This window comes from Phasianus colchicus, unplaced genomic scaffold (assembly GCF_987193195.1).
Source record: "Phasianus colchicus unplaced genomic scaffold, bPhaCol1.hap1.1 HAP1_SCAFFOLD_43, whole genome shotgun sequence".
Taxonomy (NCBI): domain Eukaryota; kingdom Metazoa; phylum Chordata; class Aves; order Galliformes; family Phasianidae; genus Phasianus; species Phasianus colchicus.
The window spans coordinates 1,346,932-1,370,298 of NW_028325223.1; the positions used below are offsets into that span (position 1 = coordinate 1,346,932).

Below are 23,367 nucleotides of genomic sequence, written 5' to 3' on the forward strand. Positions count from 1 at the left end.
GGCCTTGCCTTCTACCCGCCCTCCCAGCCAGTGGCAGGGCACCCAGTGCATTTGAATTGAAGCCATAAGAGGGTGCTGTAGTCCTGGTGCTTTATAATCCTAACAAAGCTTTTTCATTTTCCCCTTGATGTAGCCCACCAAAATCTTTCTCCATTGCAATTAATGATCCCTTTAAAGGCTGTGATCTGGGGAGGTCAGCCAAAATTTCCTGGTGTATCCGTTGTTTCATACCTACAGAAAAGGAGCACCTTTTACTAAGTCAAGCTTATGCAAAAAAAAAAGAAGTGTTTTTGAGGTTGCTTACATTCATTTTCTTCCTGACTAATATATATATTCTATATATTATCTATATTATCTATCTATATTATCTATATTATCTATATTATCTATCTATATCTATATATTATCTATCTATCTATATATTCTATATATTCTAATATATTTAGCTTTTTATTCCCTTCAATCCTTTCTACAATATGGCAATCAATGCAGAAGAGAGAAAAAAACACATTTGAAATAAACAGAGAAAGACAAGCTCATTGTCACTGATGTGTCGTTTTGCTGTTGTGGCATGCCTTCTGGTATTCTGCCTTCTCTGTTATCTGTCTATACTATTAGCTTTTTGGATCAAAGCCATTTTCTCTACACATAGAGTTATATGAACGATATTGTAGAGCCTTTGGTTTCTCAGCACTGGCATTTGTGAAGGGATAAATGGCTACTGCCCCGTTGCAAAAAGGAACTAATACCAAGATGCATTTGTTGCTCTGAGCTGTCGTGGGCTGGAGTCCTGCAAAGTCAATCTGCAGTCATTCCCCTGGGCCTTCGGTACACTGGTGCTGGCCTGAGGCTTTTACTCCAGCATAATCAGCACTGGTCAGGGCACAAGCATGACAGTTCTTACATCAGCAATCTACTGTCTTCCTCATGTTACGTCACAAATCAGTGTCCTTCACTCCGCTTAGACCATTTGTTTTTGCTCATGGGTTAAGTGGATTAGACAGCTTTTAGTAAATTGAGGCACAGTCCAATAATGTTTGCCTTCTGCCACTATAGCACAATACATTTGATTTTCCCTTACTCAGAGGATTGGCCGGATGGATCTTTTCACACTGTTCCACTTAACTTCCCTAGCTGGAAGGAGATGTTCTCCCCAAATAATGGATTCTACCACAGTTACTTGGCGTGACCTGCACTCGACTCTTTCAGTCTGAGTTTGCCACAGATAATCCAGGACGTTTCGCGGATATCTGGATATCTACTAAGAACCAGGAAGAGTTTCTTGGATTCCAGTGGCCACTTCAACTGTGGATCATCCCCAGCGATCCACTGTCTTATTGTGGGGGGGAGGATTTAGTGCCGGGCTGGGCTGCAGTACAGGGACAAAGACAACTGCTAGCAATCAGATCCCTTGGGGCTCTCCTTCCAGGCTCCATCTGCAGTCCCAAAGGGCTCTGGTCTCCTGCAGGTTCTCTCTGACAACTGTTAGTCCCAGGCAGGTACCTCAGGAACACCAGGGCCTCTCGAGATGGCACCGGCTGCTTGTGGTCACACGGTGGAGCTCTGCTTGAAAACCTGAAGTCATCTTCAGTGTTTTTCAAACACTCAGCACCTCCTCATGAGCTGCCCTGGTTCAATCCTGTCAGTGAAACACGCACACAATAAGTGGAATTTCTATCATGAGAAAACGTGACCTTTCAGGATGGATATTCACAGTATGGAAAGAAATACCAATCTTCCGCTGTTCTTGCACTGACAACTCTCTCTCATTCTGTGCATGTAACTGCCCTCATTTTACAGGTATTTCCACCTGCCCTGATTAGGCTGACCACGTTGGAAGCCACCTTTCCAGCTGCCTGTCTCAACCTTTGCAGTTTCTATTGTTATCCCAATTTCCTCTCCCCTTAATCTCTGATCATTTATAGCCCTTTTAATGAGTGCAGTTATTTGAGTTTCAGGGAGCTAATGTTTGTCCCTCCTTAGCAGTTTGTCTCACTGTGTCCTTAGCCAGCTAACTGTTTAATTAATATGCCTTTCATATTAATATTTATCATTTCCTACCTATGTACGTGACATATTTCTTGTACAGTCATCTTTTGGGAAGGAGAACTTCAGTGGAGGCATACAGCTGAGGAGTACGTTCTATTTCTTGGTAACCTGTGTTACGCTTTGTTACGCTTACTGTTCTTTGTTTAAACGTAAGAGAAACCCTTCTGCACCCGTGTCCTCTGAGGAGAGCAGGTGGCAGCTGCTACAAAGGATCTGAAACATTCAGTGCAGACTTTAGAAGAGAAGTCTGATGTAAGGAAAAGCAAGGCAAGTGCCAGGTGGCATTAAGCAGACAGGGCTGGGGAGATGGGCAGTCACGTTGTCCATGCAGTGTCAGATTAAGCAACTGCTCTTCCTGCCTATGCAGGTCTCCTTAAGGGACACCCTGGATCCACCCTGGATCCACATCAATTGGAGAACGATGCTCCAGAGCCAATGGAAGAACATTATGGAACAGACACAGCTCACTGTAACCTTCTGCACTTTAGAAAGATCCACAGTATATTTAGTGCTACTTCTGCGAACGTAAGGTACTGAGAGGAGAATCACGGAATCATTAAGGTTGGAAAGCTCATCCAGTCTAACCATCCACCTGCCACCAACACTGCCCAACAAACCCTGTCCTGAAGTACCACAGCTACCCTTTCCTTACGCACCTCCAGAGACTCCACCGCTTCCCTGGGCAGCCTGTGCCAATGCCTCGCCACCCCTTCTGGGAGAAACTTTTCTTACTATCCAATCTGAACCTCCCATGGTGCAATGTGAGGCCATTCCCCGTAGTCCTATTGCTATTTACCTGGGAGAAGAGGTCCCATCTCACTGTAACCTCCCTCCAGGTAGCTGGACGGAGCGATAAGGTCTGCCCTGAGCCTCCTCTTCTCCACACGGAACCATCCCAGCTCCCTCTCCCACTCCCCGTTAAGTCTTGCGCTCCAGACCCCTCCTAGCTTTGGTGCCCCTCTGTGGATACACTCCAGGGCCGCCATGTCTTCTTGTAGGGAGCGGCTGGGCTGGGCTGGGCTGCAGTTGATGGGACAAGGACAACCGCTAGCAATTTAGATCCCCTGGGGCCACTGGCAAATCACAGCGACGATCGCATCCCCGCTCCTGACTGCCCCATTTCAGGCTGCCATTGGGCTCCTTGGCCACTGGAGGGCACTGCCGGCTGTCACCAGCACCCCAGACCCTTTTCGTCCGTGCAGCCTTACAGCCGCTCTGCCCCAAGCCTGTAGTGACGGTGCCTGGGGTTTCTGTAGCCGAAAAGCAGCACTCAGCTCTTGACGTTCTTAAAGCTCATGCAGTTGCAGTCAGCCCAGTCATTCAGCCTATCTCAGTCCGTCTGTGGGACGCTTCCTCCTAACTTGGTGTCATCTGCAAACTTACTGAGGGTGCACCCAATTCCCTCATCCGACTCGTCAGTGAATACACTGAACAGGACAGGCTGCAGCGCCGACCCCTGAGGAACGCCTCTCAGAACTGGACTCCATCTGGATCTCTCTGGGCCTGGCCCTCCTAGCAGTTTTTTACTCAGCAAAGAGTGTACCCATCCCAGCCATGGACTGCCAGCTTCTCCAGGAGAATGCTACAGGAGGCGGTGTCAGAGGCTTTGCTCCAGTCCAGGTAGCTTCCACCCACAGCATCTCATCCACCAGGTGGGTATGTAGTCATAGGAGGACATCAGGATGATCCTTCTCGTAGATGGGCACCACATTAGCAAGTATTCAGTCACCTGGGAACTCCCTGATTGATTAGGGCTGCTAGGATGCCACGTCCACCAACTCCCTCAGTACCCTCAGGTGGATCCAGTCCAATCCCACGGATGTGTGACAGCCCGGGTGGAGCAGCAGGTCACGTGCTGTTTTATTCTGAATTGTGGAGGGTTTATTCTGCTCCCCACCCTGTCTTCCAGTTCAGGGGGCTGAGTACCCTGAGAATAACGGGCCTGACTATTAAAGACAGATGTAAAAAAGGCGTTGAGAACCTATCTGCTTTTCCTCATCCTTTCTCCTTGCACTGGGGTGGAAGGGGATCCATCCTGTGCCAGCCACGTGCACTTGTGTTAGGCTGTTAGGGTGCCTTGGCATGTTTATACAGATATTTATTTGGGTCCCAGATTGACCAACTGAACTGAGTTAGATTCAGAGAATCATAGACTGGTTTAGGTTGGAGAGATATTAAAGATCATACAGTTCCAACCTCTCTGCCATGGGAAGGGTTGTCATGCAGTAGATCAGGTTGCCCAGAGCCACATCCACCCTGGCCCTGAATGCCTCAAAGGATGGGGCAATCCAAAACCTTTCTGGGGGACCTCTTCCTGTGCCTGACAGCCCCCACAGTGAAGAATTTATTTGATCACCAACAAAGATATTAAAAACAGCAGTCCCAAGATGGAACCCTGAGGGATTCCTTAATATAACCACTTATTGTTAGCCTCCACCTGGACACAGAGCTGCTGACCACAACCCTCAGGCTGCAATCATACAGCCAGCTACTAATCCACTTTTCAAATCCACGTATCTCCAAATCAGAGATAAGGATGTGGAGTGAGACCATATCAAAGCCTTGCACAAGTCCAGGTAGATTACTTCAGTGTATGGGAACTGCTGAGTCACGGCCTGAACCTCTGATTAGTCACCTGAGGCGAGCAATGAGGCAGCCCTGGGAGCACAGGTGAAAGCAATTCACCTGTGCTGCAGGAAGGGGTGGAGCCTGGCTGCAACTCTCCTAGACCCATTCAAGAGCTGACTACCAGTGGGGAAGGATCTCTCTCTCTCTCTTTGGAAGATCTACTCCACTGGTCTTTCCTGAGCGAGCCCACGACACGGGTGAGCCTTCTATTTATTCTCTTTGTCTCGCTGTGCCTAACTCTCTTGTTTATTTCATTACTATAACATCTTAATATTATTAAATTATATAATATTCCTTTATATAACTTTCATTGATTATACACTTGGCAAGCCAGGCAGGCAAGCCGAATATACTGAAACTTACACTATGTCCTTTCTTTGGAATTTCTGTAAATGGTTCAAGGGGGAGAACACTACCCCCCTAGATAAGATAATTCCAGGGCAGATCCCAGGATTTGCGGGATCCCCTTATTATGAATTGGCAACTATCATTGAAAAATGGGGTCCCCTAAGTGTTGTGGGAAACGTTTCCCCATATCGCCTAGTGGATTACTTTCAGGGACTAGTCAAAGATATATTAGTCACTAGAGAAAGACAATTAGCTGCTTCTACAGTGGCATGGCCACTATTAAATGCTTTAAACAATGCTGAAATAAGGAATAATACTTCAGTGAATGAAAATGAACTTTTAAAAGATCGTATTGAAAAGTTAGAACAGGAACTTGGCCTATTAACAGGAAAAAAAACCAATTCTACGTCTTCCAATAGGTCAAGTTCGTAGTATTTCAACAAACAATGACCAGGCTCCTGAATCAACGGACTGTGTTGATCAGGAAAATAAACCATCTAAATCGGATCTTGAATCCCCAATTTTGACGGACGCACTAGAAGTCCGTCCTGTTATATCTCAAAAAACAAAAAAGGTACAGGACAGACCAGCAGGGGTGCCGCCTGATCAGTGGCCCCCCGCTCAAACCCACTTGCACGTAACAGCCCAACCGTACACGGCAACAGAACTGATGGACTTAGTCCAACGATTCAGGCAGAAACCTAGAGAAAGTGTGCCGGCTTGGTTATTAAGACTATGGGATTCTGGGGCAGAAAGTGTTCTGGTGAATGGCCTGGAAATAGCCAAATTGGCCACAATGACCGTCCATCCTGCTCTTAGACAGAGATTATATGCAGGTAATCAATATAATGATGAAAACCATTCAATAATAAAATGGTTAATGGCGGCCTGCCGTATGGTATGGCCCAATAAATCTGATGTTCCTTTACATACAGGGATGTGGTCCTCCATAAAACCAGGTAATGGTCACAGGATGTGCATTTTCAGTAGCCTAAGCGTAGCCTAAGTTGCTTAAATATTGCAACATATTGACATTGTGTGTTTATTGCTGTCTGTTTTTCAGGGCTTGCAAGAGTCAAAATGGAGCATGAAAACTGTAGTTAGAGAGTTTATTCTGCTAGGATTGTCTCAATCCCACAAAGTCCAGTCAATTCCCTTCTTCTTCTTCCTCCTGTTCTACATCATAATTCTCCCAAGCAACATCCTTATCATTCTCACAATTCAGGGGGATTCCCAGCTGGGATCACCCATGCATTTTTTTCCTGGCTAATCTGGCATTCTTGGATATCTGCTACTGTTCTGTGACCCCACCCAAAATGCTGGCTGACTTTTTCTCAAATCCTAAGATCAACTCCTACAAGGCCTGATTGACCCAGCCTTTGTTTCTTCACTTCCTGGGAGCAGCAGCAGCTTTCCTGCTGTTGGCCATAGCCTGTGACCGTTACGTTGCTATTTGCAAGCCTCTCCACTACACCATGCTTGTGAACAGGACTGTATGCTGTGCCCTGGCTGGAGCTTCGTGGGGCGGTGGCTTCATTCATGGCATCATTCTATTTGCTCTCACCATCAAGCTCCCCTTCTGTGGCCCCAACGTCCTGGACGACTTTGTCTGTGATGTGCGTCAGTTGGCGAACTTGGCCTGTGCTGACCTTACACGGCGGAACTTCTGATGTTCCTCAACAATGGAGTTGTCATTGTCATGTGCTTTGCACTTCTCCTCATCTCTTACATAATCCTCTTGCTGAAGCTCCAGACACACCAAAACAAAGAACAAAATAACCTCCACCTGCATTTCCCACATCATCGTAGTTTTTGTCATGCTTGGCCCAGCTGTCTACATATATGTCCTACCCTCTGAGGCTGTCCCAATGGCAAAGGTTTCCATTGGGAAACCTTTCTTTTCCATACTGTTGTCTTCCCTTGACTAATCCCATGATCTACATGCTGTAACAAGGAGATCAAAAGCTCCGTGTGGAAGTTGGTCAGCAAATACATATTTAAAAAAAAAAAATTTGAAAGAAATAAATGAAAGTTTATTTGTTCCTCGTTTTGTTCATGCAATTTTCTTAGGAACAAATCCACACTGTACATTATGTAAAAGCATAATGTACAAGTGATAACCTTCAAGAAGTCCTTTTCTATCAAAAAAATCCCTAGAGTGATACTAAAACCTGTATGGAATAAGTTAAGGAAGAACCAACCTGTGTAAAGGAACCAACTCATGCAGTATGAAGTTAGCATTAAGAATCTTTTAAATTCATTAGAAAGTATCTGGTAGGTGTTGAGACTTCATAGAACTATTACTGGACTACTGGTTCAGCTTCAACCATGGTAATTCATTATTTCAGTTTATAGTCAAACTTTCACTGTTGATGCTGCCTTCTCATTGGACTCATTCATGATCCCACTATTGAATGAGTTGATTACATTTCCACAAAGGGAGAGTGTGAAAGCTGCTGGATGATCCAGCTTGCAGGCAAGCTTTGCAATTCATATAGCATAGGTAAGACATTGCAATCTTTTAAGTAAAAATCAAAGACAATGTAGCTATAGCTTTACAGGACGTGCAGATCATAAACTTCATCCATACAGTTACAGACATTTGCAGCACAGATGTCTGTCTGAATTAGTCACTAAGGATTCCAGCAAAACTAACAGGCATTTCCAGGGAGAAGTTCAGCTAACCCTTTCTTAATTTCTACTTTGAGAAGTAATAAACCATGCCTTAGGCGTTTTTGTCTCGCCCCTTGTACTTGCCCTGTAATCCACTTTATAGTTTGACCCCAAGGTGGTCAGCCAAATAATTCTTCTCAATGGGAAACTGTGCTTTCAGAGAGCATGGTTTTCTTACTGCAGTGTAACTTCCTTAGGCAGTGTAGATGATGCAGAGTGAGCTAAACACGTCTCCGTCCACAAAGTCCTCCAATAATCTCTCAGAAGACATTGCATCCTACAGGTCACGGAGTTCTTGGTTCTCACATAACGCTCTAGCATGCTGTAAATATCCAAATGCAGTTGCCCTTGCAGTAGGGTATTTTTGTTCTTGTTGTTCCTTTCTTCACTAACTTTCTACATATCACTAGGTGAAAGAAAACGCCATAAATTCAAGAGTGCCTTTCTCAGGAATGCACTCAGCTCTGAGCACCACCACTTATACACGGCCTTCTGTCACACTGCTGCCATCAGCTGCCGCTGTTGGCCTCCCCAGTGCTTCCACCATGGTTACCTGACATCCCTACAGTCCTGCACCCGCTCAGAAGTAATACTTAAAATGCATTCTTCCATACTTCATGACAGAGGACTGAAGAGACTCACTTTTGCGTGGTGCTAAGGATGGTCCATCCCCAACACGTCCCTTTGCGCGCTGCAAGGCCCAGCTGGCATTCTGGCAGCCTGCTGGCTGCTGCTCCCTAACGCAGGGAACCGCACTGTGCTGCTTCTGAGGAGAGAAAGAAAGGAGGGTCCATGGAAATGGGCACCCAACATCTGCAAAGAGATGCAGCGTTCCAGATCGTGCCAGAGACAGGATATCACAGTGCTGAGTCATTAGCTACCACTAAAGGAAACAAACATTTGGGAGAGTATTCACAGCAACTGCTGCAATTTCTGGGCATACCCCAGCTTTCTTACTATTCAGGTGGAGAAGACTGGCGCTCACAGACATCAGTTCAGTGGGTTAAACCAACACACCTGCAAAATGCCAGCATTATTCAGGAAACAGTCTTCAGGTGCCACAGTTCAATCCACGCAAAGTTATTGTGCAGAGCCTTAGCTCTTGACTTCCATTTCTTCCCTAAATTTTACTACTGCAAGCAGCTAGAACAAACCTTTCAGGTGAAATTCAGGGCAGCAGGGACCTGGCAAACCATAACTAGGTGCAGCTGGCAGGAGGGCAGTTCACGCTCTTTGCTCCCACCCTGCCCCAGCAGGTTAAGGAGCCTGGCAATGCTGTCCTGTTGCAGCACATGCAGAATCCAACCGGTTATGGAGGTAACAAAGGACCAGTAGTGCTCCCCCTGCTCCAGCTTTTCCCCTTCAAAATGAGAGAAAGGAAGAAAACCCAAACAAATAAATCCAGCCATACTTTTCCATATGCAGAGCAGGAATGGGAACTGCGTCTGTCTTCTCATTGAGACAGTGGTGGGGAAGCTCAGTTCCTGGGGTCCTCTCCACAGGGACTGCCCCCTGGCTTCACTCTTTCTTCAACTGCCTCAATCCCCAAAATCTCCTTTTGGAAAGAATCCCTAAAGAAAGAATCTGCAAGTGAAAAATAGTAAGGAGAAGCATTTTCCCAGCTTTCTTCTATCATGCACTCTAAAGTACTCTTGAGTAGGACAGTGTCTTAAAATCAACTGGTTACAAGAACCATCCCCAAAATACAACTAGATTCTGTACAGCTGCCATGATTTCTGACAGCAAGTGTTCTCCATCTCCTCAACATTTATACACCTTGAAGCAAGTGGCTGGTGTTGCTGTCATGAAGAAAACTCCCTTTGTCTTCCACCCCTACTGGTATATAGCTGCACTGGTACGATCCACGTGTTCAACAGACCTCAGCTCTGCCTTAGCCAGGCACAGTGGCTGTCCTTCTCCCTCCCAGCTCACACACCAGAGCACTGCTGTGCCACATGGTAAGAGCAGCAGTGACAGTGGGCAGCACCCATCAGCCTCCACCCTGCTCTCACCACCAGCTGGGACAAGGGCTGACACAGCGGGCCCACCCCAGCCCAGCTTTTCTTCTGAGACACCTCCCAGCAACCACCCAGCACCAAACCCAGTTCACCCACTCGGCCTGCTCAGCCTGAGCTGTGCCCAGCTCATGCACGTGCTGCAGCAGTGCTTCTGACGGGTTCTCACAGGGCGATCTCTCTCAAGGAAGGCCCAGAGCCCAGTCTCTGCGTGCAGCACCAGCTCTGCTCACCAGCTGTGGGACAAATGCTCCCACCCCAGCAACAGTTGTGACCTCTGTGAGTGCCCACATCACTTCTGGGCCTCCATCAGACGTAATCCAAATTTTAAGAAACCAACAGCAGGGTCACCCAATGGAGTTATCTGAAGTAAAATAACAAAGAAGTTAAGATGACTCTTGTGTAGCCAGCTCAGGTCCCCCTCTTGCTCAGGTGCTGCATGATCGGACAAAGGAGATGTTGCCTCTGAGGTGGAGGCTGGAAGGGTCTGGGCTTTCAAACTGTCAGCAAGCATTTGGATGAGCCACCTTCCTGCTGAGGAGCTCCTTAACAGCATTCCTGCCTCCTCCGGTACCGTACTGGGAGATGCTCCAGAGTTCATTAGCCTGGACTCCCATCAACAGCTGCTCCTGCACTGACCTTCACTCACACTCTGATACTGTCCACTTCCAGCACAAGCTGACCTGCAAGGAAATGTGGGATTAATGCAAATGCAGAAGCCCACGGCTGTGTCACCACCACGTATTGCAGCCTTGGGAAGTCAGCTACAACTACAACCTTGGTCACAATTAAAACAGGCACAGTACATTAACTGTGACCTCTAAACTGAAGTAATTGTCACGATCAGAAATACATACTGAAATCACTCACTTAACTATTGGTGGTTACCTCCAAACTCTTTTGCTTTTGGGAGAATATGGACTCAGAATTGAAGGATACAAGAAAAATGACATCTGCTTCACTGGAGGTGGTTAAGCTTGGAAGTAGGATTCCAAAATGAAAAGGTTTTCAACTCCTTATAAGGCAGAAAGCGATGGGATGATTGCTGACGCCTGCAGAAAGCCTGATCTGCTCTGCCACAGGTGGCTGAATGACACAAAAGCTGTGCTGCTCATTCAGAAGTGCGTGGGGCATGGGGTGGGCATGGGGCACCAACACACGGGATGTCAACACTCCTCGGGCACTTTCCCATCAGAAGGGAATTCCCTTCTCCCTGCCATGCCATGTCCACACTACTCCTAAGGGCTGTACTGACACAGTCAGCACAGAATCCATGCAAACGTTCTTTTCTCATCGTGGTGGTTTTTAACAGATGCAAGCAATGAGACATCAGGTCACTGTGTGGGCTGCTGGGTGACACTGCCATCATTTCCAAGCCATTGCTTCCTAGGGGCAAATAAAGTAAAATACTTTAAGAAAATTTCACACAGAGATTGCATACTATACTATTCTTTTACACAAAGCAGAAGGACAAAACAGGAGATACGTGCAGCTGCATCAACACCCCAGTTGCTGAAGGAATGGAAAGACAGATCAAATGACAATACATTATTCTCATACAAGGACTGCTCATCAGCACCCACTGCCCAAGGAGCAATGCAGGGAAGACTTGCATTTCTTCTTCTCCTAGCCAGAAACTGTTTTTCCTACCTTAAAAAGGAAAGGAAAAAAAGCCTGACATAGTGCTGACAGGGCAGGCAGATGTGGCACACCAAGGCATACTGAATCTGCAGAACATTTGAAACTTTCACCTTTCCTCCAAGAGCAGTCTAAACCTTCCATACCCACTCCTACTTTCACCACTATTCTTACCAAAGCTGCTTTTTCAGCTGGGGCTCCTCTCTGTCCTCAGCAGTATGACTCAGCACACAGATGCACCTCAGCTCCATTTCGTTTCCACGCCCACTTTGTGGGACTGTGGGTTTCCCATCAGAAGGCTTCACACACACCGTGCGTTCAGCTCAGTGAAAGGAGACACAACTGATACAGGCTTGTTGTGCAAGAGAAATTCAGGTTCTCTTCTCATTCCCACAATCCTTCCAGTAGTTCAGTCCATTTGGTACATTACCATGTCCCGGATTCTCAGCTGTGTTTTCCACACACTAGTCTGTCTACCAACAATGCATACACAGGAACCAAGAAACCAATAGCTACACTCAATCATAACCCAGGGCAAGGAAATCTCAGAGCAATCCTAAGTGAAAGCACCACTTTTCTGAAACTCTGCCTCAAGCTCCTCACGCTCCCCCTCAACTCTTTTCTCAGAAGCCCACTCCTCTGCTTTTTCCTTTTCCTCTGAATGCTTGCATTTTTGTGCAGCCAGGACTTGGGAGAAAGCTGGGATGCAAACTGCAGAGAACTGTCCCAGCAATGAACAAACAGAAAGCCTGGGCAGAAAGACAGTGCATCAAGTCCAGATGCCTGTTATGTTTCTGTACCTCTCTTTGGTGCTTTCTCCAGCTCTGTCTTCTTCCCCAGCCTTTCCACACGGCCATGCTGCAGTGGAAGGCCACTGGCGTCAGTTTCTCACAGAGAGAAAGCAGGAAATACTTGAAGAGCAACTCTTTGGAAGAAGATTTTAGCACAGCCAGCCACTAACTTCAAGTTTTCAAGCACTGTTTCTTAAATTTGCCTTTCCACTGCTCTAACATTATGCCTTCCTTACAGTCAACACGAGGCACTTTTCTCTCCTCCATCACACACACCCTTTCACACAGTCCTATTTAGATGAAAGTACCCAAACTACAGCTCACAAAACATTCTTACCCACAGAGGCTTTCCATTTCCCCCTTTCTCAATAAGAGTCAATAGAATCCCATGCTCCATCCCTAAAATAAAGTACAGCCTTTCCATGTCACAGAAAGCAGTTGCCAATAGAATCCTTGTCCTGTTAGCCCACATCCACCAAAATCCCTCCAATACACCATTTCTACAGCCAAAACAAACTCATTTTTTCAACTGAAATGCATTTACAGAAAGTATTACTAGTCTCATTCCTGCTGAGTGAGTGGCAAATGAATCCACATCTGTCAGACAGCTCTACAATGCACAAAGCAAAGCTGCACAAGCAAACACAACACTGTCAGGTGCATGAGCTGAGAAACACTTCATTCCTAAGTCAAACAACTGTGAGTACAAGTACCTCCACACTGTTTGGCCTCTCCAAGGAACAGACACAGCTCTAAGAACCATTTAGACACAGACTCGGATCGCTCTACTGCCACCGACAGCCACTGTCAGCCTCTCTATTGCTTCCAGTACAGCGCTGCCATCAGTCACTCTTTCTTCTCAAGACTCTCTTGTTTTCTCACTTACCTCCTTAGTTGCACTAAAGAAATGGTTTTGCCATTAGCTACGGCATCCACCCCCAACCAAACCAACACATCTATCAGTCAGCAGGGTTGCGCCCCATGAGGCCAGGCCTCATGCCATGACAGCAGAGGAGCAAGGTCCAAGGCTGCAGCAAGGGAGAATTTGCTCAAAGGCAACAGCCGTGGGCACAGAAATCAAGGCAAGAAGCTGCTTATCTTCAGAAGGATTCAGGTAGGCAGGGATCTCCTTTGCCTACACTGCCAACCCTTCAATGAGGGCTGGGAAGGGGTGGATCCTGGCTCCACCCCTTCTGTCATTCTGGAACATTGCATGCTCTGGGTTGGCCCTGCCTTTCTACCAGGTGAAAAATCAGGTTTCAAGCCATGTCTCAGCATTTACACTACAGCATCCCTTAGCATTAACTCCACAGGACAACCCTTAACCCTTTACCTTAACCTAAAAGGCTAATCCTTAACACTCACCCCAAAAGATACTCCTCAGCCCTAATCCAAAATGCTAACGCTTAACCCTCATTCCCATCTCAAAAGTGCTGCTGTTGTCCCTAACAAAAAGGACAAGCCATAAACCCCCAACCAGGTGGGCACACCCCCACCATCACTAACATCAAGTGTTAAGCCTTAACCTTTAAACCTAACAGAAAACAGTAACATGAAACCCTAACCCCAAAGGGTTACCCTCAGCACTTAGCTCTAGCACTAAACACTAACACTTCATCACAATCCACAAGTGTAAACCTTAGGATCATAGGATCACCACGGTTGGAAACAACATCTAAGATCATCTAGTCCAACATTTCCCACTAAATCACATCCCTCGGTACAACACCTAAACACTCCTTGAACACCTCTGGGGATGGTGATTCCACCATTTCCCGTTCCATAAAAACCTAACCCAAAAGGGTATATCCCATCACCATCACCCACAAGGGTAACTGCAGACAAAGGCAATAGCAAATACAGCTGCTTTAAACCAGTCCTAAATTACCCAAGAAAAGTAAAGGACACAAACCTGTAAATACAGAATGAGCCAGCAGGATGAGGAAATGAGCAGAGATTTCAGAAACGCGTCTGCTGTCAGGGAGGGGAGTTCAGGCCTGCCCCAGCACCACAGATCTCCATGACACGACACAACATGGGGAGGTGGCAAAGGTGACAGGGCTAGGAGGAGAGCTGGCGGAGGAGGAAGGTTGGATGCCTGGCAGTTTGAGAGGGACTGAGGTAGCCTCACCCATCACAGACGTGGTCAGCGCAGACACTTTGGTGTCCGACATGATGTAAAGTGTCTTCGTAGGGCTGGACGTGGTCACTGCAGAGAAGGAAAGAACGTGGTCAGCAGTTGTGGGGACAGGGTGCCTACCCTGGGCTGCAGCCCCGGCAGCAGAGTTGCAGGGCTTCAAACTGCACAGAAAACCCCCTTGTCTCATTTTGTTTTCAGACTGACTCCAAAATAAACCCCAGCACTGCCACAGCCTGCGCAGAGCACAGCAAGGGAGCCCCAAACCTTTCAGCTCCCTTTCTAGACCCCTCAGAGTCTAAGAATCCTCCCTCCCTTTAGTGATCTCACTCTCTCCCCAGGGGGCTAGGACCATAGGCTTCTTCCTTGGCCATCCCACTCTCAGAGCTGTCACACAGCTCGTGCATCTTCAACTCTGACCCACCAGCACTGAAGCGCACACACCACCTGACATGGCTTCACAAGCAACCATCTGCCTTCGCATCACATGCCTCTACCTGCCTTTGCTAAGCAAGCACGCACCTACCTGCCTTTGCTTTGGAAGCATGCACACGCTTCCCTTTGCTAAGCAAGACCACAGTCCCTTTTAATCTCAGGAGGGAATAAAACAGCCCGAACAAAAAGGGTACAGCAAGGCTCTCTCTAGGACGCCTGTTGTCTCAGCAGAGTTGACAGTTACTTAAAATGCACAAAGTACCTACAAAACCATCACGCTCAAACAAGGAAAGTAAACAAGTCCAGGATGCCGTGAAGGGTTCCTAGCTCTTTGTAGGTAATACCTGCTCCGTGGGCACAGGATGCGCACAAATTGCCCCTCATCTCTTCCCCATCCCCTTGCTCCCCCCACCCCCCGTGATTTCCACAGGCATTTAGAGACTCTGTGGAAAGGCAACATAAGGCTCATGGAGAAGACTGGATGTACATGAGGTTTTTCCCTTCCCTGGTGCTAGAGCACTGCTTGTCTAGATGATGAATGTTTTTCATACAAGCACCAACCAAGCGTGGCAACAAACAGCTGAAATGGCATTTCCCCTGCAAAACAACCAGCCTGTCTAAAGACCTCACCTCAGAGACTTGCCAGAAAGGCCAGAACTCCCTTTTGGCAGGCTTACTCACAGAACAGCAGGCTTCTCTTCACCGTGCATCACATGGACACAAACAGGCTGTTTGTGCAAGGAGGGCAATTTCACCTGAGCACCTCACCATATGTGTTCCCTCCACCCTGCTTTTCTGCAGAGATACAAGGATAAAAACCTCAGTTCCTCTGAGCAACGACTGGAAGGAACTCTGGAAAATTCTCCATTCAAAAGCAGCTCCTCTGTGGTCTTGGTTCCTGAGGGCTCCTTTGGATCACCTTTCAGGCAAAGTGTAGGAGGTTCTACTGTACAAACCTATGTACCTTGGTACCTTTTTCCACCCCAAAACTAATTCTGACAGAGTTGTGATGCAGACATTGGACACGGAGAAGAAGAGAAAAAGAACAGAAGAGAGGATAAAATTAAGGATACCGGTAAGGAAGAAGCACAGAAGATGAAAAGCACAATAGGATACAGGCAAGACAGCAAAAGAGATGAGCAGTAGCGGAGAGAATAAAGGGAAGAGACGCTGAGAAGGATAAGAGCAGAAGGAGAACAGACAAGAAAGAAAGAAGAGCAGAGAAGAAGAAAAAGGATGTAGGTAAGAAAAACAAGCAGACAAGGAGAAAAGCAAAAGAGGTATTAGCGTATACAGAGCGTATACAGAGAAGACAAAAGCAGAAGTGGAGAGAAGCTGAAGAGGAAAAGCGAGAAAGGAAGTCTGGCAGAAGTACAAGAGACGGTAAGAGAGGAAAGTGGCAAATGAGAAGAGCAGAAGAGAAGTGAGTACAGAAGAGCAGAAAACGAAAAGAGCAGTAAAGAAGAGCAGATCGTGCTATGAAGAGAACAGTAAAAGGAGAGCACATGAAGAAAGAGGAGAGAGGACAGTGAAGAAGGAACTGCAGAAGAGGACAGTAGAAGAAGGTGTGAGGACTGGAAAGAAACAAAGTGAGTGTAGTAACAGGACACCATTTCCCTTGGGACTCTGCAATCTCTTTCATTTCTGACAGACGGAGGCGCTGAGAAGAACAAGAGCCATGTCTGTGTTCACCAAGGACTCACCTCTGCACGTGCAGCGGCAGCTCTCAGAGAAGCCTTCTTTAGTCCCACTTTCCTCTCTTCAGGTCCTGGCAGGCATGGGGAGGAGCCTGACCACCAATGAAGACCGAAGCAAGACACTTATTGAGCACCTCAGCTCAGCTTTTTCCATGTCTGAGGAAGCCAGTTCTCTGTCCTCATTTATCAGAGGGGGAACGCTCTCCTTGGCCTGTCTTCTGCCTGCGTACCTGTAGAACCCCTTCTTGTTATTTTTCACATCCCACACCAAGTTCAGCTCCACCTGTGCCTTGGCTTTCCTAATCCTATCCCTGCACACAGACAGCAGCCCTGGCAGGAACGCAGCGCTGTGGCAATTTGCAGAGCTTAACATGCAGTTCCATCAGCGCATTGTGTTTTCGCACTCAGACGTTACTGGCTGCCGAGCGAAGCGGCTGATAAGGCCATAGTGAGCCACTTTTTCCTAGCAGTGTATGTGGGACCTGAGGAAAATGTCCTCACGCGTGTTGAGGCAAAAGATAAAAGTATTCTACTGGGACTCTGGTGCTTCTCGTGAGGCACAGTCATGGAGGCAGAAGGTAGAAGTATTCATTTGTGTCCCCATGCAAAGTTATTGAGGAGGAACAAGGCTGTTCTCCCACTAAAGCTGAAAGTTTCAGAACGATCACTCATGGATTCCTTTTGCTAAACTCATGCGCTGGTTCTTAAACTGATGTGCTAATCCCTGCTGCTGAACAGAGCACCCCACATCAATCCCCCCTTTTCCTTTGAGGATTACGATGTTCACATCCTAATCCTCACCACCTTTGACCTTTCATACTTAGAGATACATCTCCACAGTCCAATCACACTACAAGGAAGGATGCATACATACAGCGATTACACACACCATCCCCACAAATAACTTCTTTAACCAGTGCAATTTGGGAAGCCAGGAAGTCACGCTGGTTTCAGCTCACATCGTCTTATGTTGTGCAGTATTTCACTTTGGTGCCATATCTTCTCTCCATCTGCTTCAATTCTACCACTCTGACCTACATGAACACAATATCATTTATTGCTGCATGAACTCCTTCTTGTGCACCTAACAAGATACCTGAAGCCCTTCTACATTGCAATACCACCCAGGCCAAGCTCTGGACTTTTTCCCTTTTCTTCTTCCTTTCTGCCCCTCTTCCCCTCTCTCCTTCTTCCTTTCCTTTCCTTCTTTTCCCTTGTCCCCTTTTTTTCCCCTTTTTCCATTTCCCTCCCTCCCTCCCTCCCTCCCTCCCTCCCTCCCTCCCTTTCTTCCCATTCCTCCCTCCCTCGCTCCCTCCCTATCAGCCTGGCTCTCACGCTGATGTCCAGATGCCCGTCTTCCTTTTCCCACACCTCCATGCTCTGCCCACATCCCCCTGTTTGGCTGCATCTCCCTGCGGATGTCCCACCCCACAGCCCCACTCACAGCCGCCATCCCCGGAGCTCTGCCCTCCCCCAGTCGCTCCCCCACCTCCCCAGGAGATCCCTGAGGGCTCTCCGTTCCCCCCCCACCCTTCTTCGCCCCCCGCTGCCCCTCGAGCCCCACTCGGGCTTCAGGCCGTGCGTGCAGGCCGCGCTGCCACGGCGACAGCGCGCCCTCCCTCCTTGCGGCGCGGGAAGCCGTCCCCGCGGCGACAGCGCATGCGCGGCGGCGTCTCCATAGCGACAGCGCCCCGGCGCGGCCGTTGCTCGAGCGACGCGCCGTCCCCGCTCCCCGCGGAGTGACGTCATCACGCGGCGACGCGAGGACGCGGCCACGCGGAAGCGGAGCGGGGCCCCGCGCTGCTCCAGCGCCGCGGCGCAGCCCCGGGACTCCGAGCGCCACCTCAGCTTCTACGAGTGGGTGTTCGGGGGCGGCGGGGGCACCGGGGGCACCGGGGCTGGGGCCGTCCTGTCTTGGCCTCGTGGGTCCTCTGCTGCTCAGGGCCTCTGCTCGGCGGCGGGAGGTGCCCTGTGCCCCCCGCCCTTCCCCCCCACCCACGGTGTTTCACTGCCTTCCCCCCACCCCCCCGCCGCGGGTCGCCCACAACCTCCCGAGTCCCTCAGTCTGACCGCTGGGCTTATGCTCTCCCCCCCCCGTTCCCCGCCTCCACTTCCCCCATTCTCATCGCTGGAGTCCTCTTCCACCCGTCCCCTCAGTTCCTCCGTCACTGTCTGTCCCTGTTCCCCATTCTGACCCCCAGGCTTCCGTGTCTGTCTCTCACTGATCCGTTGTGTCCCCATTCTCTCCTCCGACCCCCCCAAGTCTTCGCATTTTCTCCCCTAGATTCATCCCCCTCCCCCGTCCGTTCTGTCTGACCCCCAGAATTCCCTGTCCCCTCAAGTTCCCCTGCTCCAATTCCCCCATTCACATCATAGAATCTCCTACCATTCCCCAGTCCCCTCTGTTTGCACCCCCAGGGTCCCCTGTCTTCCCTTCCTCCCCCTGCTTCTGACCCCATTTTCTGACCCCTACAGTCCCCTGTACCCCCATGCCCTCCTCCCTGCCCTCTGGAGTGCATTCCCCTATGTTGGCCCCCAATTTCCCCCAACTGGACCCCCTTCATGTCCCATAGAAGCCCCCCCACGACCTCCAGTTCTCCCCTCCCACCCCTCCCTCCACCCCCAGAACCCCTTTCCACTCATGTGGTCTGCCTCTCCTCTTTACCCCCCCTCCCCAACTGGCACTCTCTCCTCCCAGACTCCCTTTACACCCCACAGAAGCTCCACACAACTCTCCAGTTTCCCTCCTCCACCCCTCCCTCCATCCCCAGACCTCCTTTCCACCCCACAGAAGCCTCACTAGCTCATTTCTCCCCCTCCCACCCCCTTCTGAACCCCCCTTATCCCCCGTTGGAATCATGCAAAAGGATCTGCAGGAGAAGTCCTGGAGAGGTCTGGGGGCATCCAGGGGGTTCCAGACTCATCCAGAAGGGTCTGGAGTTATCCCAGAGTGGTACTGGGGCATCCAGAGAGTCCCCAGGTTGATCCCGTGGGCCCCTGGAAAGATCTGTAAGCTCCCACTAGGAGTCCAGGAGCACTGAGAAGTCTCTGGTTGTGAGAATCTTTCTTTGTTTTTTGGCTCAAAGCTTGCTTCCTGAGGTATTTCTTGTGATAAGACTCTGATTGATTTGTTGAGGAGGCAAGAGATGGGTGCTACCGTGTGACAATTGATATCCCTCTGGGAACATTTGAAAGCCCCTTCCTCCAGAGTTGCTTACCTCTGGAAGAGAGTGCTCAGAAGTGCTTACTGGCGGAAGATCTGGCCTGTGACTAAATAGCTCCAGCCTTGTATAGGAAAAATGGGGAACGATACCATCGTGTCCTGTGAAAAACAGGATGCAGATGGGCATCTCTGCTCCCTCTTATCTGCTGGCAAGGCCCGGAAGGTGGGAACAAAGGAATTTCTGCTGAGATCCCAGAGCCAGAAACTGCCACTCCAAGGAGAGCTGACTCAACCACTTTGGATTTGAGCTGTCACTCCAAAGACAGCTGACTCGACCACTTTGAAAGCATTGGAAAAGGGCCATCATCACCATGGTCACCGTCATCGTCGTTGCCATCAACAACAATGCCTGATGACCCACCACTACTGAAGATCAAAGGCTGAACTACGAACCACGCTGGATCCATGGTGGTGACTATGTCCCTCTTTCTTCCTATAAAGACTCCTTGCTTCTTCTTTCCTACCTTTTCTATCGCCCTCCTTTCCTTCCCCATTACCCTAATTCATAATAGCGTCCGTCCTCCCCTTCCCCATCTCCCTAATTAAGATCTGTAATAAACTGGTCGGACCAACATTTGAACCGTTGTTTCTTAATCTCACGCCGGGTATACAGATATTAAAAGAACCTCCTCTCCCTCCTATAAATCGGAGTGAGACACTGGTCTGATCTGAAGATGTCCCAGTAGAGTCTGGTACGGTGCAGGGAGTCCTCATGAGGGTCTGAATGGTCCTGGAGTCATCCAGAATGGTTTGGGGATGTTCCAGAGAGGACTTGGCGGGTCCGGGGGGTCCTCATGTTGATCCATGGGGTCTGTGGGTTCATCCAGAAGGGTCTGGAGATGTCCCAGAAGGATCCTGTGGGGTCCAGGGAGTCCCAGGTGTGTCCAGGACATCCTCAGAGGGATTCAGAAGGGTCTGAGGATGTCCCTGAGAGGACTTGTAGGGTCTGGGGGGTCCTTAGGTGGGTTCCAAGGGACCTGTTGTCTACTGGAAGGGTCTGGAGATGACCCAGAGGGGCACAGGGTGACTGCTGTCACCGTCATTGGGTGTCATTGGGTGTGGGCATCACTTGGGTGTCACCGTTACCACCATCTTTGAATGTCACCGTCATTGGGTGCCTCCAGGTGTCATTGGGTCTCACCGTCAACAGCTGTCACCATCACTGGGTGTCACCATTGTGACTGTCTTCAGGTGTCGCTATCATTGGGTGTCACTGCTTTTGGGTGTCTCTGTTGTCACCATCGCTGGGTACCACTGAGTGTCACTGTCCTTGGGGTGTCACCATCATTGGGTGTCACTGTTGTCTCTGTCATTGGGTGTTACCATCATTCTGGTGACACTGTTAAAAAGGTGACTGCATGTGACCTCAGTGTGGAACAGCTGTGGCACAGTGTCCCCATCACTGGCTGTCACTTTTGTCACCATCACTTTTGTATCACCATCACTTGTGTGTCACCATCTCTCGGGTGACAGCATTCCCTGTGCTGTGACCACCACATGGGGGCAGGCACAGGTGGCCCCACACAGTCACCGTGCTGTCACTGAGCCTCACACTGTCCTTTGTCACCCCTCCAGGCCTGCCTACAGCCGGACCCAGTGACACCGGCGCCCTCTGGTGCTGTCACCATCGTCTGTCACGAGGACAGGGATGCACACAGTGGTGAACTCTGTGCCACCACCAGAGGGGACCAGGGGTGACATCAGTGTGGAACAGCTCTGACGGGGTGTCATTGTCATTGGGTGTCATCCTCATGAAGAGGGGACAAAAGGACCCCCCTGGGGACATTCTGTCGAAGTTGGGGACAGCATAAGCAGCTTGAAGACTTTCCAGGGGAAGTGGGGACACCGCATCACGGTGTCACATCCCCAAAGTTGGGGATGCCTCCAGAGTGTGACGCCCTGAAGTTGGGGACTCCCCTATGTCATCCCCACAGTGTCACACCCCAAAGCTGCGAACAAATCTGTGTCACCCCAATGGTGTCACACCCCAAAGTTGAGGACACCCCCACAGTGTCACACCATGTAGCTGGGGACACCTCTCTGTCACTCCAATGGTGTCACACCCCAGCATTGGGGACACTGCCACAGTGTTGAACCCCAAAGTTGGGGACACTTTTATGTCACCTTGACAGTGTCACACCCCAGAGTTGGGGACAGTCCCACAGCTGGGGGCGCCCCCACATCCCCCCATGGTGTCACATTCCAAAGCTGGGGGGGCCCTTCTGTGTGTCCCCCACCACAGACCACACTGTTCCCATGGGGTGGGGGCAATATATATATGTTTTATACATATACATATGTATAACACATATACAGACCCTCATCTCCATCCCATACCCATATCCCAAATCCATCCCATATCTACAGCCCATCCCATAACCATCTCCCCTTTTCCCATCCCGTATCTCATCCTCTATCCATATCCCAGACCATATTCATTCCATGTGCACATCTAATCCCAAGTCCATACCCCCGTATCCTATCCCAAATTGATCCCATATCCATATCCCAAAATATAAAGAAACAACCAACAGAACAGCAAAGAAACAGGATTTAATGTCATGGCAAAGCAGAGATGACAACTGACAAAAAAAAAAAAAAAAAAAGAAAAAACAAAAAGAAAAAACAAAAAGCAAACAGAAAATAACACACAAAAAACACTAAGACACCATGAAACTACAAGCTGGTGGCATTGGCTCCAGGCCAGGCAGAGCACCAGCACAGAGCACGTCACAGCACAGATGACATCAGCCGGGCCCCTGGAGCCTTTATGCTGTCACAGTGCGTTTCCATGAGGACGGAGGGCCCTGCCCAAGGCAGCTGGGTGCAGGCACCTCCTCTGTGAGCTGCGCTGCCCGCAGCCGCTCGCCGTGCCCTGTGCCTCAGAGCAGCCCCGGCAGCAGAGAAGCTCAGCCTCATCCCGCTCTGGGTTGTGGCGAAGTGTTACCGTTTGTGTGATTGGTGAGTGCTGAGTTACCCTCTTGGGTTCGGCTTTCGGCTTAGGGCTTCCCAGATGGGGTTCTGCTTCAGGGTTACGTGTCAAGCGTTCTGCATTCGGGTCAGCTTTAAAGGTCACCCTTTTGGCTGAGGGCGAAGCGTTAAGGCAAACGGTTTGGGGTTTGTGTTACCGGTTTCTCTCTGGGGTTAGGCTTGTTATCAGTTTGGGTTCGGGGTTGTGCCGTTACGGAAGGGTAAAGGGTTACCGTGTTGGAGAAGCGGTAAGAGTGATGGGTACCCATTTTTGGTTTGGTTTAATGGTTGCCCTTCGAGGTTTGGATTGGGGTTTAGGATTCAGGGATACCCTTTTGCATTAGGCACAAGATCTACCTTTTTTGGATGTGGCTAGTGGTTGCCATTTTGTGTTAGTGATAAGTGTTAAGGGTGACACATTTCTGGCATGTATAAGAGTTACCAAATCCACAGAAATTCGGAGCAATATTCATAGGAAAAAAAACGATGGAAAGAAAGAAACTGCAAGGAAGAAATCAACAAAAGTAGAGAAAACATTGGAAAGCAGTAGGAAAAACTGAGGGAAAAAAAAGCAAACAAAGCCTATGACATCCAAGGGAACAAAATACCCAACAGAAAATAAATAATAACTAACAAAACAAAAGAAAAACAGGCAGGAGAAAAAAAAGACTAAGAAAAATCAAAGCAAAACTACGAAAGGGAATGGAAAGAAAAGGCAAAGACATACAATGCTGTATCATGGCAAAGCAAAGGATTCAAACAA

General features: G+C 48.9%; 1 long non-coding RNA gene across 18 annotated transcripts; it reads right to left on the reverse strand.

Moving 5' to 3' along the window:
- Positions 1 to 73: 73 nt before the first annotated feature.
- LOC149912134 (uncharacterized) lies at positions 74 to 17,677 on the reverse strand. 18 transcript variants are annotated; one of them, XR_016462403.1, is made up of 6 exons: positions 16,418 to 17,677; positions 14,055 to 14,351; positions 10,602 to 11,099; positions 8,341 to 10,396; positions 1,504 to 1,639; positions 74 to 231 (listed from the first exon to the last, which is right to left on the reverse strand). It is a non-coding gene; the product is annotated as an uncharacterized LOC149912134 (long non-coding RNA). The 18 variants fall into 18 exon arrangements; XR_016462402.1 differs by having other exon boundaries at positions 750 to 1,639; XR_016462406.1 differs by lacking the exon at positions 1,504 to 1,639.
- Between the last annotated feature and the right edge of the window lie 5,690 nt (positions 17,678 to 23,367).